Consider the following 14,929-nt stretch of genomic DNA (forward strand, 5'->3'; position numbering starts at 1 on the left):
TGACTAGATGGACCCTTGATCTGATCCAGCATCAGGGCACTTCTTATATTCTTATGTTCTTAAACTCCCCACCGACCCACTGTTTGCTTCCTAACCCCCCCCCCCCTTCAACATTTGGAGTTTAAAAGGCAGGGAGACTTTGGGAAGCAAACAATACTCCCTTCCTGATCCACAGTGGCCCCAATCTGAATTCAGGCCATTCACACTTACTCTAGAGTAATTGAAAAAGGGAAAAAAGGAAAGTCTTAGATACGTGCTCCGCAATTAACGTAATGTACAGTTTGACTTTGACCCTTGTGGACTAAAGTCCACTTTATCAGGTGCATGAAGTACAACCCCAGGTATGGCATGGGTATAGAGGGGGCGTGGAGTAGCAAACGGTGGGGTCAAATGTCATGAAATACACAAGGTACAGTCCGTCTGCAAAACAAACCCAGCGACTGTTCACAGTGGCGGTATTTGGGGTTAACATCACCTTTGTGCTGCTGAATTAATTAACAATGGGTGTAGGCAGGAAAACGTCATCCTTGTTCATTCCGAAATGAATAGCATCAAATGTTCTGATAAATCCTAATTCTGCCATTTCACACTGGAGTATGAGAAATTCATTTTAGTTTGTTTTTGACCAGAATTCATCCAGTTCACACCGCCTAGAACTGTACAGGGACCACAACACAAACGACCATCAAAGTCCGTACATTTCTGAGTTTGCAGAACAAACAAAAAATTGCTTGAAAAGTGGGGGCCTTTATAGAATGTATGCAATTGATGTGTATATTTCGGGAAATGTGCAGAAAAACACACACACATTTTCAAGTGGAAAGGAGAAAAACAATCACAATCTGATAGGAACACAAGTCACAACAAGTTTCGAGGTGGAATTCGGAGAACCTTGACAAGCTTCTTTTTTTCTGATTTGCACATCCCTAAGTCACCCTTTGAAATTCCTTTGTAGGGGAATTGCAACTTTTAGGTCAGTAGCGGAGTGCAGCAGAGGCTGGTGGCTCCAATGTCAATGGAGCAGTGAATCTACTCCAGGTTTCAGACACAACTCTAAAGGAGCTACCCAACGTTGGAGAGCTCCTGTAGAGTTCTGAGTGAAACATGGAGCAGATTCATCCCAATGACATCGGAGCCACCAGCCTCCACTGGTGGAGTGTTCTGAGTCATTGCATTGTTCTCCTATTGGTTCCTGAATGTTCTGTTTTCATAGAATCATAGAATAGCAGAGTTGGATTGGGCCTACAAGGTCATCAAGTCCAACCCCCTGCTCAATGCAGGAATCCACCCTAAAGCATCCCTGACAGATGGTTGTCCAGCTGCGTCTTGAATGCTTCTAGTGTGGGAGAGGCCACAACCTCCCTAGGTAACTGATTCCATTGTCATACTGCTCTAACAGTCAAGAGGTTTTTCCTGATGTCCAGCTGGAATCTGGCTTCCTTTAACTTGAGCCCGTTATTCCATGTCCTGCACTCTGGGAGGATCGAGAAGAGATCCTGGCCCTCCTCTGTGTGACAGCCTTTTAAGTATTTGAAGAGTGCTATCATGTCTCCCCTCCATCTTCTCTTCTCCAGGCTAAACATGCCCAGTTGTTTCAGTCTCTCTTCCTATGGCTTTGTTTCCAGACCCCTGATCATCCTGGTTGCCCTCCTCTGAACACGCTCCAGCTTGTCTGCATCCTTCTTGAATTGTGGAGCCCAGAACTGGATGCAATATTCTAGATGAGGCCTAACCAGGACCAAATAGAGAGAAACCAGTACCTCATGTGATTTGGAAGCTATACTTCTATTAATGCAGCCCAAAATAGCAGTTGCCTTTCTTGCAGCCATATTGCACTGTTGGCTCATATTCAGCTTGTGATCTACAACAATTCCAAGATCCTTCTCATTTGTAGTGTTGCTGAGCCAAGTATCCCCCATCTTGTAACTGTGCATTTGGTTTCTATTTCCTAGATGTAGAACTTGGCATTTATCCCTATTAAATTTCATTCTGCTGTTTTCAGCCCAGCACTCCAGCCTATCAAGATCACTTTGAAGTTTCTTTCTTTCTTCCAGGGTATTAGCTATCCCACCCAATTTTGTGTCATCTGCAAATTTGATAAGCACTTCCTCGTCCAAACCATTAATAAAAATGTTGAAGAGCACTGGGCCCAGGACTGAGCCCTGCGGTACCCCACTCATTGCCTCTCCCCAGTTGGAGAAGTTTCCATTGATAAGTACTCTTTGAGTCCGATTCTGTAGCCAACTGTGAATCCACCTAATAGTTGTTCCATCTAGCCCACATCTGTGAAATGTGTGTCCAGGTGAAGATGCTATGGCTCTGTTTCTGCAATTTTCCATTATTCGTTGGGGGCGTAGCCGAAGTGCATCTCACCAGCAGTGAACTGCAGACCTTGGTAGGTTGTGCATCACTTGGCCAATGAAAACAATCCTGAAACTTTCCATCAAAGCAGATCTGTAGATATCTTGATCCCACCATTGCACAGGAATGAGCTTATCATGTCGGCCAATGAGATCAAGACATTTCTACACCTCTTTCTTTAGTTGCCCTCACATAGAATCGCTCTTCTTAGCTACTCCATTGCTAAAAGGGACAGAGGTATTTGGAAGCTATTATTCAAGGCAAACACTTCATATCTGCTTCAGGAAACAAAGCTGTTCTTTCTCTCTTTGTATTGCAGTTATTTTGAGCATATATCTATAAGATGATAAGCAGTAGGTAGATGCCAAAACAAGCTCATTTGTAACAAACCGCTTTATGCTATACTTTTACTCCGCTGGTGATGGAGGAAAGTGATCTGTTCCATTGTGTCCCACTTAAAGCGCCAGATGAAGTATGTTAATGAAGTATCCGTTTCCTTTCATCTCTAGGTGGTTATCATGGAACCAAGGGGAATTTATCTTTGCAGTTCAATATCACTTGTGAACTGGTGCTTTTGAAGAATATAAGATGCTGCTTCATACCACTTAATACCTATTAGTCCATCTAGTTTAATACTAACTACTAGGGGTGTGCATGGACCCCCCGCTCCGCTTCACTTCCAGATCTGCGATTTTTGGATCGGGCTGCTTCGCCCCGCCCCCGCCCCGCCCATTTCCACTCCGCTCCGCTCGGAGCTCCGGATCCGGATCGGAGCTCCGTTTTTCCCCCCATAGGGTTGCATTGAAAGCTAAAAAAGTAAACAACTTTTTTTTGGTTCAAGTTAGAAACCTCACGTTTGGCACCATGACACCTCATGGACGTATACATATGCACGCCAAGGTTCAAGGCAATCCCATTATCCCCTGATTTTTGGGGAATTTATGAAAATCAGGCACCCCATTCAGACCCCTTGGGATAGCTCCGTCAATTTGCACGTTAAGAAACCTCAAACTCGCCACCATGACAGCTTATCCATGTGTCCACATGGATGCCCAGACTCAAGGCAGTCCCATCATCCCCTGATTTTTGGCGGGGCTCTAACCTCTAACGCACCACCCATAACCCTAAGTCACACCCCTTTCGATAGTTCCGTCAATTTGCATGTTAGAAACCTCAAACTCTGCACCATGATAGCTTATCCATGTGTCCACATGCACGCCAGGTTTCAAGGAAATCCCATCATCCCCTGATTTTTGGGGAATTTTTGAAAATCGGGCACCCCATTCAGACCCCTTTCGATAGCTCCGTCAATTTGCAAGTTAGAAACCTCAAACTCACCACCATGAAAGCTTATCCAGGGATACATACGCACGCCGAGTCTCAAGGCAGTCCCATCATCCCCTGATTTTTGGGGAATTTATGAAAATCCAACACCCATTCACACCCCTTTCCAATAGCTCCCTCAATTTGCACGTTAAAAAAAACCCTCAAACTCACCACCATGACAGCTTATCCAGGGATACATACGCCGCACACCGAGACTCAAGGCAGTCCCATCATCCCCTGTTTTTTGGCAGGGCTTAAACCTGCAGACATCTCAATGGGGCCATTTCAAAGGAAATCCCAACATGCCATGAATTGGGGAGTAGAGATCAACCTAATATGAATCTTCTTCCACACTTGAAAAATGGATTTGGAACTTCCCAAACTCCAAGTGAGCGCAGGAAGGACTTCTCCCCTGAGTCAAAGCCAGACACACACAACATCCCTGCAAGGCGGGCAGGGAAGGAGAGAGGGAAGGCAGGCAGGCAGGCAGGCAGCAGACATTTCTGGGGGCATAAGGAAGTGAGCCAAGGATATAAGCCAGTAATGCATATAAAATGGAATAAATAAATAAATAAACAAAGGAGGGGTGGAATTAAAAGCAGCAGTGTTGCTGAATAAACAGCAAGAAGAACTTTTTTAAATAGGCTATATCTGTCTTTTACCAGCAATAGGGGGACTTGCCCAGGGGAGGGGGAAGCAGCAGCTGCCAATTTGACTGGTGGTCAACCAGTCTTTTAAGAAGCAAGGCTGTCAGTTCAACTCATGAAAGCCATTGCTCCACCGCTAAGAAGTAGAACTGTCACTTCAACTCATGATAGGCATCGCTCCACCACTAAGAGAAGTAGACCGCTCACTTCAACTCATGATAGGCATTGCTCCACCGGGTTACTCTCTTTGGAAGGCTCTGATGGCCTTCCAAGTACAGGAGAGAGTGGGGGCACGTCCACAATGAGACGTGGACGTCTAGGGGAGCTCATCCCCTTGCACCACATCTTTTCAGTTGTTCCCCAAAGTTAGGGTGGGTAGCAGTGCTGTGTTTCTATCTCTTATTATTGGCTTAGTATATGATTTCACAGGTTGTGTTTGTGCATTTGGTGGGGCTACTGTTTTAAAAAACACTGGGAACAGTCCGTTCAGACTAAGAAAGAGAAGTTCCCAGAATCCCAAGTTACCCGTTTTGCCTATCCCCTTCTCCAACTTTGGGATCATGTGATCATGACCGGGAGTTGACTCTGCCCCTCAGCAATCGAAAAGGTAATCTTTTTCCCGCCTTTACCCTACTTTTTTAAAAAATCTAGCGCGCGACCCACACCACGCAGAGAGGTGAGAGTAGTCTCAAAATGACCCCCATCCACGGCTGTCTAAGCACAAGAATTTTCAGAACGATAGCTTAAAAAACAACCCAGTTATCCCCGATTCTTTTCCGCAATGCAATCCTATGGGCGAAAACCGCCGTTTGACCCACGCTGTCCGTTTGTTGACCCGATTTTTAAAAAAATATAGCACGCAACCCGCACGACGCAGAGAGGTGAGAGTAGTCTCAAAATGACCCCCATCCATGACTGTCTAAGCACAAGAATTTTCAGAACGATAGCTTCAAAAACAACCCAGTTATCTATGGGCGAAATATTTCAAGATGGCGATCGGAGCGCTCCGCGGAAAGAGAAGCGCTCCGAAAATGGGCGCTTCTCTTTGCCTTGCTTCTAGGGGTCCGCGGTCCGCTTCTACTCCGCCTCTGGGCAAGGCGGAGCAGGCCAATTCGCTCCTGCTTCTGCGCTTCTAATAGGAGCGGAGCACATGCCTACTAACTACTTTGGCTGGTAACAGCTTCCCAAGTTCTCAGATCAGACCTGGTATCTAGGATCCTTTTAATTACCAGAGACGGAAAGTGGGAACTTCCATTGGAGGTTAGTGGCTCCAATTTTGTTGGGGGTATAAATCCATTCTGGTAGAGTGACCATATGAAAAGGAGGACAGGGCTCCTATATCTTTAACAGTTGTATTGGAAAGGAAATTTCAGCAGGTGTCATTTGTAGATATGGAGAACCTGGTGAAATTCCCTCTTCATCACAACAGTTAAAGCTGCAGGTGCCCTGCCCTCTTTTAAATCTGGTCACTCTAGTATAGCTCCTGCAGCTTTTACTATTGTGATGAAGAGGGAATTTCACCAGGTTCTCCATATATATAAATGATACCTGCTGAAATTCCCTTTTCTATGCAACTGTAAAAGATACAGGAGCCCTGTCCTCCTTTTCATATGGTCACCCTAATTCTGGTTTTCAGTGAGAACCAGCCAGAACTCTAAAGGAGTTACCCCAAAGTGCTGGCCCCTAGCCCCAAAATGGACTAAATACACTGGAGAGCTCTTTTAGAGTTCTGGCTGGTTGTGACTGAAATTCAGAATGGATTCACAGCCCTATTGCAATCAGAGGAGCCATTCTCCACTGGGACCTTTTTGCATTCAAATAAATATGCACCCTTCCATCAAGCTATGACCCTCCCCTTTTCCTTATCTGCTTTCTATAAATTTGGCACATCAGTGCCCTAACCTATTTATTTATATTTATTTATTCATTACAATTTTATACCGCCCAATAGCCAAAGCTCTCTGGGCGGTTCACAAATATTAAAACCATTAAGAACATAATAAAACATGCAACAATCTACAGATCCTTGTGCATACCAGTGGTCTGGGTAAGCGCTGCTGCATGTGATAATCATCCCTTATACAGTTCCATAGAGATGATTGCCCCCAAGCAGTGCTGACAACAATGGTCGATGGTTGGAGGAGTGTTTTCAGGGAATATGGAATCAGGATGTGGCAGTGCCACGTTAAAAGATGGCATGGATCATCCAATCAGCCACGGACAACATGTGCTCCAGGTGCAGGATATAGGGGTTACAGGCAGATGTAGTCATACATCATAGAGTAGACCCACTGAAATCAATAGGACTTGAGTTTGTCATGACTAACTTAAGTAAATTGATTTCAAATCTGGATCCAAGCCACTATTTTTAAAACTCCTTGTGACCCTGCTTTCTTTTCTTTTACAAATTTGACACTGCCAGCATGGCTTCACAGACACTTTCATGACTCAAACGCCTTTTAATTTAAAACCTCTCTCTCTCTCTCTTTCTCCATACACACACACACACACACACACACACACACACACACTTCACCATTTCTTCACTAGACCTAGAAGATGGTCTGATGGTGCATGATGCAGCAACCTTATTGAAGCTAGGCTGGTTTTGATATGGTCAGTGTCTGGATGGGTGACCATTTGGAACTATATAGCCCTGTTTAGCCATAAAGAACATAAAAAGCAATTATTTTGGAAGACGATGCCACTGGAGCAGACAGGGCCTGCTTCAGTTGGATTCCCCCCCACACACACACAACAGGGCTAACATCTTCACCCTGTGGGGAAGAAGAAGGAGCTGTTGGTTTGCCCCTCCATTGGGAGATGAGAGGGGGGAGCAGGGCCTTCCCACCAGCCTAAACAGTCTCCTTAATTTCTTTTTATTTTCTCCCTCTTCCCTCCCCATCCACTTTTCCTTGTGTGTCTTGTCTTTTTTAGAATGTAAGCCTGAGGGTAGGGACTGTCTTCTTTATTGATAAAATGTAAGCCGCTCTGAGAGAATTTTGGCTGAGGTGCGGGATAAAAATACTCTAAATAAATAATAAATAAATATTCCCTCAGAAATTATAAGGAAATGACATTATAGTTTAAACATTCAAACCATAAAATAAAATAAAACACCAGCAAAACCATATCAACAAGAGGAAGAAAAAGCAGCCAGGAAATTAAAACCTACTTTAGCTTAGGAGCTCAAACCCTGTTTATTCAGACTTTGGTCTTTGCTTGATAGTGGACAACAGAAATAGAACTAAGCTAGCCTCTCTTGGCAGGGAGTTCCAAAGGCTGGCAGTGGGCACTAAAAAGTGCCCCCCCCTCTATCCCTTCAGCAAAACCTTTGTTTCACGCCCTGGCAACCTCTCATCTTAACTACAGCAGCCCTCTCCTCTCTGAACTTGCATTATCTCACCTTGATCTCTGTTCAGAACTCCCTGCTGCCAAAATAATTCATCGGCCTCCCTCACACTAATCAACACTCTTTGAAAGATCTCTAGGGCTCCCCCACTCCTTTTCTGTCTGCTGTTAGATTCCTCTACTCTCCTGCACACAGCATTTAGTCTTCCAGATCTACCACCCTCAGTCCTACTCCCTCAAATGACTCCACCCTTTCTTCCTTGCTGCCCCCTATGCATGGATCTGCCTCCTAGAACACCTGCAAGTACGCGTGTTACATCAGTCCTTAAAAAATCATCAAACCCCACCAGTGACACTTTTGGCAAAACCTCTGACTCACCATATTCTACCACAGGGGTGCAGAACCTCAGGCCCAGGAGCCAAATCTGGCCCTCCTGGGGTCCCAGTCCAGCCCACCAGGTTCCCCAGAAGAACATCCCTTCCTCTGACCCTGCCAGGTTGAAATCCCCTCCCTAAGGCTTAACTTCTAGCAGAAGAACTTTAAGCCAAAATAAAATGCTATTTGGGTTATTTTGGCCCCACCCTCTTTTGCCTTCAGCCCCGGCCACCACTAGAATGCAGCCCCCAAGAACTTCTCCAAAATGGAATTTGGGCCACGAGCTGAAAGAGACTCAATGCCCCTGCTCTGATTAAGCCTAGGTGTGTGTCACTACACTAAATGTATAGAATTTAGAATGTATAGAAATGTAATACATAAATAAATAACCTTTCCCGCATTCCCCCTCCCCTCCATCTGTGTCTAATTTGAGAATGAACGCTTCTCAGACCTGGGACCTTGTACTCTGCAAGTTGCTACGTGCATAGATGATACTATTACATCTGTAACAACAATAGCGTCACATGGCTTTTTTCTCATTTGTGCACGCTAATTCGTTTAAGTATCTAACAGCACAATCCTATACAGATGTACTCAGAAGTACATCCCATTGATTTCAATGAGGCTTATTCCCAGACAAATATGTACAGGATTGCATCCTCAGTCTATAAATCCTGATTAGCTTAGTGCAATGTGTTTTTTGTGGGCTGCCTTTGAAGATTACATAGAAACATCAGTGGTGCAAAATGCAGCAATTAGGGTGCTAGTTGGCAGCACTAGCGGCTGGGAACATACCTAAGGTGACCATATGAAAAGGAGGACAGGGCTCCTTTATCTTTAACAGTTGTATTGAAAGGGGCATTTCAGCAGGTGTCATGTGTATATATGGTGAACCTGGTGAAATCCTTCTTCATCACGCCAGTTAAAGGTGCAGGTAGGGCAGGGCACCCTCTTTTAAATCTGGTCACTCTAGTATAGCTCCTGCACCTTTAACTGTGGTGATGAAGAGGGAATTCCACCAGGTTCTCCATATATACAAATGACACCTGCTGAAATTCCCTTTTCTATGCAACTGTTAAAGATACAGGAGCCCTGTCCTCCTTGTCATATGGTCACCCTAAACATACCTCACCTAGTCAAGGTGCCCCACAGCCCAAAAAAGGATGATGACTAGAAAGAGGGACTTCAGTGGAAGTGTCTTCCCCAGAGACATGTACCTGCTGTCTTCTTTATTATGGGTAAAAGCCAACATAGAGAAGACCCATTAAAATGAATGTCCAGTAGGACTTCTGTTTGATTTTACTGGGCCTGTTCGGACAACAGGCTAAACCCTGTGCTGTAACCCGTTTGCAGCAAATGGTTAGTGAGTATGTTTGAACCTTGGCTATGTAGATACCATGGTTCGGAATGGTTCACACAACATGCTAAGCCATAATGTTTAGCTCAAAATGCTTAACCACCGTGGCTTAGCATATCAACTGAACAGGGTCATTCTGTTTTAGGTGCCGGGTTAAGTCTTTATTTTTATTTGCACAAGCTTTTTAAAGTGTTCAGAGTTTAGTGAAAAGTGAATTCTTCTTTCATCCGTTGAACCTTTTAAAAAAAAACATATTTTTTATTATTATTTTCCACTGATGCTGCTATTGTTTCTGATTGCTGCTTCTTGCTCTATTTTATTTGTTGCCATGTTGTTCATTTTAGAGTGTGTCTGATTGATATTGTATAGTTACCCAATGGAAAAGTGGGGTATCCATTTTAAAATATAAATGAATGCATTTGAAATTGTCCACGGAACAGAATTGTGACTAAGTTTTTCTTAAAAACAAAGCCAGGAAGTCTTGCTAGGAGACAAAGAAAATAGGCCTGGTTTATCCTTCTAAACTTTACGAGTTGTAATTTAGGGTGACCATATGGAAAGGCGGACAGGGCTCCTGTATCTTTAACAGTTACATAGAAAAGGGAATTTCAGCAGGTATCATTTATATATATGGAGAACCTGGTGAAATATCCTCTTCATCACAGCAGTTAAACCCTGCCCTCTTTTAAATCTGGTCACTCTAGTATAGCTCCTGCAGCTTTAACTGTTGAGATGAAGAGGGAATTTCACCAGGTTCTCCATATATACAAATGACACCTGCTGAAATTCTCTTTTCTATGCAACTGTTAAAGACACAGGAGCCCTGTCCTCCTTTTCATATGGTCACCCTATGTAAGAACCAAGTGATTCTGTTAAAGTGCTGAAAATAACTATGAAGTAGCAGTAGTCACTAAATCTTGGGCTTAATCTGCACTAGAATGAATACTGAACAGAGCGAGGAGTTTTTAATTGCCTAGCAAGGCCATTCCCGTAAACTTTTGTAGTACTGTTGTTGTTTCTCCCAGTAACTGGTCTGACCTCCAAAGCAACCCCAAATATATGTTTCTGTAAAAAAGGAAGGCATCTCTTTACATTGAAGGGCTGAAGGCAGAAATAGCTCTGAAGTACTTCTCAGGTACCTGATGTGTAGGTAGCAGGGGAAGGGGGGGCGTTGAGGAAAAAAGCAAATCAGCTCTAAGTCAGAAACAAGGTTAACATTTCTCAGAAGTGAGGGGCAAATCAAAATGGGTCTATTTTGATTTACAATCTGCGCGGACAATCATGTTGAATGCAGGAGTGTTGGTACACAAAGACATCTTGATAGAGTAGATTTTTTCCTTGAAACGAATGAAGCATTTCAGGGTATGTAAACGTGAGTCATTAAGTCTCACCGGATATTTAAGGAGTGTCACTTTTAGCTCTCTGCTGTGTGCATCGGTGTAACTGCAACTGAATCTCTTTCAGCGAAGCCGTTTCTGCTCAAGCTGTTAAATCTTCTTCTGATCTGCAAACCGGGAAGGGGGTTCAGAGCTCTTTTGTCTCCAACAGTTTAACTTAATTCCACTGATGTTACACAGTTTATCAGCTACCACCTCTGATCACCTGGATGAGTGATCAGAGCCAGAGCCTTTGTACCCTGCGCAGGTGCAAAAGCCAGTGCTTGGCGGGTTGCAAGTCCTTGCTGCGCACAAACGGGTTCGCTGTCCTCAAGGAGAGCTCTGCGGTCTTGGAGACACTGCTGGGGCATGCGGGGTCAAGCTTTTAGTTCCTACTGATGCTTAGGTTCATTTTCCAGTGCAATATTTTAATTCTTTCCTAGTCCTGAGTGCTAGCAAAATTCATTTGGGAGTTGAAATGGTGGCTATAATACTAGGGTGACCATATGAAAAGGAGGACGGGGCTCCTGTATCTTAAACAGTTGTACTGAAAAGGAGATTTCTGCGGTGTCATTTGTATATATGGGGAACCTGGAGAAATTTCCTCTTCATCACTGCAGGTGCCCTGCCCTCTTTTCAATCTGGTCACTCTAGTATAGCTCCTGCAGCTTTAACTGTTGTGATGAAGTGGGAATTTCACCAGGTTCCCCATATATACAAATGACACCTGCAGAAATTCCCTTTTCTATGCAACTGTTAAAGGTACAGGAGCCTGTCCTCCTTTTCATAGGGTCACCCTCAACATTACAAAAGGTTAAAATGTTTCTCCTAAGATGGAGGCCCTTTCTACACCTTGGATTTTGCCTGGGATCGTTCCTGGATCATCACTGTGTGTCCAAATGATGCACAGGGGATCCCAGGAGCAGGCAGGGACAATCCCTCTATTTTCCCGGGAAAACTGAAACTTCAGTTATCCTGGTTTTACCTGCAGTCCCAGGACGATCCCGAGGATTGCTGGAGGTATGGGCACCTATCCCAGCTTCTTCCCTCCTCCCTGAGAGTAGCAGGGATCAGCAGAGGGAAGGACCTGGGCATGGGGGAGTGCAGGGACATCAAGGTGTTTTGTTTGTTACCTACTTTTTGCTGGCGTGCAAGTGCACTCCGGCTCCTGTGCTTTTATTTTAAAAAAAATGGCGGGTGCGGTGGGAGCGACGTCCCTCTTCTCTTCTGAGACGTCAAGCTTCTGTATAGATGCCCAGGGACGATCCCGGAAGCAGGTAAGTCCAGGATTGTCCCCCTCTTCCTCCCTAAAGGCCCTTAGGTTTAGAAGGTGAGAGAGAAATCCTGAGAGAGAAACTGAATATTTGTGGGTTTATGAGTTAAGATAGTATAATATCTAGTATACATTTAAGAAGTCTTGTGCATTTTCACATATTGGAAAACTGAATCTGGACATTTCAGTGTCCATTTTTGCATGTGCTGAAGACGGGTTTCGAGTTCACTCTGCAAGGAGTCAAAACAAGACTACCACTTTCCCCATCCATCTGCATTCTTGCCCCCACTATCACAACTATTGACTAAATTCATAAAACGAAACCAGACTGTACCTTTGGGGAAAGATCCAGGCCACATAGAACATGCAGATGTTCTGTCTTATTTTAAGACAGATAAATGTTTCCAAAGCAACTCCTTTTTAAGACTAGTTTAATGCCAGTTACTAAGTTAGGAAGGGGAGTGTTCGAACTGGTGGAATGCATTTGAGAGAAAACTAATGCGTCCTATTGAATGGAAAATATAAATGCAATATGAGGCATCAAACATGAGCATATAGGGAAAGTGTCTAACTCCTTTTATCCCCAAATCTCTTACAAATTCTACATGAAATCTTGGAATAAATTAGCAGCCTTTTGTGTAATATTAGCAGGTTAATTAACATTATTATTATTATTATTATTATTATTATTATTATTAACAATAACAACAACGGCAACAACAAAACAACTTCATTTCTATACTGCCCAATAGCTGAAGTTCTCTGGGAAGTTTACAACAATTCATAAGATAATAAAACACAGTGTAGAATACAGCTTAAAAATTTAAACAAACAAAATTTAAAAGAATTTAGACCAGTGGTTCCCAAACTTTTTCAGGTACCCGCCCCCTTGGTTCCACAAACTCATGCCCAGCGCCCCCTGCCCTACACTATAAAAATCATTATTCAGAATAGCGGTTTTCAACGACCCACTAAGGAAGATAATAACAATAAAATTCAAAACAGTAACAATTAATTGAATATTTATTCAAAATCCAATTACTTTTTTTAGTTTATTCAATTAAACCTAATTGATGAACTTGATCCAGTGATATCATCTTTTCAAAGTCTGATAGTCATTTAGCAAGATTATTAGATATCACATTTAGTAACTAGGGTAGATAGAGTACCTCACTATTCTGTAAATTCTTAATGTGATGGATGGGCTTGATGAAGTGATACCAGTTTCCCAATGTCTGGTTTAAAGTCACTTAATCACCACATTTAGTAATCTGGAGTCAATTTCTTTGCTTGGAGAGAAGTAGGCAGACCACACTAAAACCACATTCCACCAAATATGATGCTGGAAATGCAACCAGGAGCTTCTGAACCACTCTCCATAGTGCAGGATAGTGATCAGAAATTTCCTTCTGTAACCAAAACTCCTGGTATGGAAAAGACCACCTCGAGCTCCCCACTGCTGCCCCCTTGCTTCTTAGTGCCCCCTATGCCATCCCACTGCCCCCAAGGGGGTGGTACCGCCCACTTTGGGAACCATTGATTTAGACCATAGACAGCTAAAAACAGTTTCAATAAATACTTCTATTTGGGTTGGAACTAAGGACGTACGGATTTTAGATAGCTTCTAAACTAAAAGAAGCTTTTGATAAAAGGAAATGGGCCATCTGGAATGCCCCAGTACAAGCTTCATTAGAATGGATGCACATCATGCAAGAATTCCAAGAAGAGGTGTTCACGTCATATTCCTTATTGGTGAATCCAATTCCAAGTGGGTAAAGTTCTGCACCCAGGAAAGGACTTTAACCAGCCAAGGACCTCTGTTGGGGAATGGAACTAGGAAAGTATTTCACAGATGATCAGGCGTCTTTCATTCCATTGTCTGCTTATTGATGGATCTGTTTATTTCCCCCACCTATAGCCAACACAGTGCATAAGCAATGAAAGAAAGGACTTATAGAATCATAGAATAGCAGAGTTGGAAGGGGCCTACAAGGCCATCGAGTCCAACCCCCTGCTCAATGCAGGAATCCATCCTAAAGCATCCCCGACAGATGCTTGTCCAGCTGCCTCTTGAAGGCCTCTAGTGTGGGAGAGCCCACAACCTCCCTAGGTAACTGATTCCATTGTCACACTGCTCTAACAGTCAGGAAGTTTTTCCTGATGTCCAGCTGGAATCTGGCTTCCTTTAACTTAAGTCCATTATTCCGTGTCCTGCACTCTGGGAGGATCGAGAAGAGATCCTAGCCCTCCTCTGTGTGACAACCTTTTAAGTATTTGAAGAGTGCTATCATGTCTCCCCTCAATCTTCTCTTCTCCAGGCTAAACATGCCCAGTTCTTTCAGTCTCTCTTCATAGGGCTTTGTTTCCAGACCCCTGATCATCCTGGTTGCCCTCCTCTGAAAACGCTCCAGCTTGTCTGCGTCCTTCTTGAATTGTGGAGCCCAGAACTGGACGCAATACTCTAGATGAGGCCTAACCGGAGCTAAATAGAGAGGAACCAGTACCTCACGTGATTTGGAAGCTATACTTCTATTAATGCAGCCCAAAATAGCAGTTGCCTTTCTTGCAGCCATGTCGCACTCTTGGCTCATATTCAACTTGCGATCTACAACAATTCCAAGATTCTTCTCATTTGTAGTATTGCTGAGCCAAGTATCCCCCATCTTGTAACTGTGCCTTTGGTTTCTATTTCCTAAATGTAGAACTTGGCATTTATCCCTATTAAATTTCATCCTGTTGTTTTCAGCCCAGCACGCCAGCCTAACAAGATCACTTTGAAGTTTGTTTCTGTCTTCCAGGATATTAGCTATCCCACCCAATTCCAGGGTATTAGCTATCCCACCAGGGTATTAGCTATCCCAG

This window comes from Elgaria multicarinata, chromosome 9 (genome assembly GCF_023053635.1).
Source record: "Elgaria multicarinata webbii isolate HBS135686 ecotype San Diego chromosome 9, rElgMul1.1.pri, whole genome shotgun sequence".
Taxonomy (NCBI): domain Eukaryota; kingdom Metazoa; phylum Chordata; class Lepidosauria; order Squamata; family Anguidae; genus Elgaria; species Elgaria multicarinata.